The following is a 2,399-nucleotide window of genomic DNA, read 5'->3' on the forward strand; positions in this document are numbered from 1 at the left end:
TGAAGATAAGCTGTGACTTGACTTGGTTCATGAAGACCAGCTGTGACATAATGGGGTGCTGTTGCGTCCGCTGTCGCCACCATTTTGTGAGCGTGCTCTAGTGTGGCTGCCATTACACAAGCGGACTCGGCGTCATGTTTCTCCGCAACCCCCACCGTGAACACGGAGTCGACACACAGCAGAGCAAAATCCAAAAAATAGCTTAGAGAAGAACGGGGACCCTCATGGATTAATCGTGACCTTAAGGGTTCATTTACTCCATCACAAAAAAAGTCTATGATGTGTAACAGTCTGTGTGGTGCGAGAGTCAATATCATGGAAGGGCGACCTCTGGTGGCAAGTGGATGGAAATTCATGGATCGGATTCATGACACCTAATATCATGTTGCGATGTTATTCAGGTCATATATGAGAGGACAGATAAGGTCAAACCAAAAACACAATGTAAAACTGGATCCAGGCTTTGATTAAAATGTCATGGCATTGCTGAAAGAAGCGTACTTGCAGACCTGGTTGTGGCAGTTGTTGCAGTGCAAGTACTAGTTGTGGCAGTTGTGGCTGTACATGACTGCCATAGAGACAGAGAAAATAAAACCGATTGCATATTATGAACAAAAAGAGGCATAAAAATGATTAGGCCTCTTAGGCTTATCTCATCAGTCTCATTTAGGCAGTATAATCAATAACAACAACAATAATAATTCTTATTATTATTATTATTATTATTATTATTACGATGATACTGCCTTAACAATACTGAAGGAAATTGACACTTAAACAGCAATTATTCTTAAATATTTATTAATATTAGTAGTAGTAATAGTAGTAGTAGTAGTAGTATTGTTGTTGTTAAAGGCAGAGTAAGCGATTTCTGGTAGCCAATGTTGATATTTGAAATCACCAAAACAAACACGCCCCTACCCCAAAAGGGTCTTGCCCCTATTTTGATAGCTCCGCCCCACATATACGTACGCAACCCAGGCAACGATTAGTTCTGTGAAACAAAGCAAAACCAATGTTACACCATGTCTACGGACGTGAGCGGCGCGGCAAGGAAACTGCTGCCGGGTTTTATTTATGACGTGCTGACACAAATTTCAAAGGGTTTTCAACGGCCCTTTGATCGCGTCCAGTGTAAACAAAGCAACCTCGGCGTCCGATCGCAGGCCTCCGCTCCTTGAGTTCTCTCCAGCACTGGAAAGCTGATCCAATATTTTACACGGGTCCTACTTCTTGCCTTATCTTTCCGCAGACGTTTTCCTCTTTTGTTTTTCCGCAGACGTTCTCTATCTTTCTGTCGCTCGGCTCGGCTAATGTCCGTTCCATGCACTGAAAGCTCTCTCAGCTCTCTCCCGAGTAGACACGCCCCTTATTGCTGATTGGCTACAAGTTTGTTTTGCGATTCGGCCCGAATCAGTTTTCTAAAGTGTTTTTGAAAAATCACATACCCTGCCTTTAAAGAGGGTTATGTTCCCTGTCTGCTGTCTTTGATGTCACAGCTCAGGATAACAGCTACTGAAAGGTTTAGGACTGTGTTTGTTATTGTGGTGCCATTAGTTAATCAGCATTACCATATAAATTGCTGTATACAGCTCTTGAGTAATTAATCAAATTACATTTAAAATTCAGGTAATTCTCTCAAAACAACCTGGCTACTTATATCATCTTTAAGTAAGGGGTCACATCATGGAAAACTCATTTTCTCTTGCTTTCCCTTACTCTAAATTTAGACATACTCTCAAAAGGTGTGATGTCACAGCTATGAGCTACAGGCAAATTAACATCTGGCCACATTTACACATCAACACCTATTCACTAGTCACTGTGAAGTAATGAGGAAGTAAGACACTATTTATTATTCCTAAACACAAGGGGCCTTATTACAGAAACATCCTGACTCTAGAATATCTTAACTGTTCAGGAACCATAGCAATTTCAGTTAGAAACCTGCAGATCTTAACTCAGATCAGTAATTCAGCCCCAGAAGAAGATACTACCATTCATATGAATATTTAGATGTGCAGGAAGTCCAGTAAATGTGCTGTTCCCGGTAATGGGGTAACCACTACATCTCTATATAGCTTTCTGAAGGATCCCAATCTTAAAGGAAAACTTCACCCAAAAATGAAAATGTGCTTTAAATGTACTCACCCTCAGGCTATCCAAGATATAGATGTGCTTGTTTCTTCCTTTAAACAGATTTGAAGAAATTCAGCATTACATCACTTGCTCTCCAATGGATCCTCTGCAGTGAATGGGTGCCATCAGAATGAGAGTTCAAACACGAATAAATGAAGAACCAAGCTAATCTACATCTTATATGGTCTGAGGGTAAATAAATATTCAGCAAATTTTCAGTTTTGTGTGAACTATTCCTTTAAAATGTAAAAAATAATACA

The sequence above is a fragment of the Sinocyclocheilus rhinocerous genome, unplaced genomic scaffold (genome assembly GCF_001515625.1).
Source record: "Sinocyclocheilus rhinocerous isolate Xijiao unplaced genomic scaffold, SAMN03320098_v1.1 scaffold2547, whole genome shotgun sequence".
In the NCBI taxonomy this organism is placed as follows: domain Eukaryota; kingdom Metazoa; phylum Chordata; class Actinopteri; order Cypriniformes; family Cyprinidae; genus Sinocyclocheilus; species Sinocyclocheilus rhinocerous.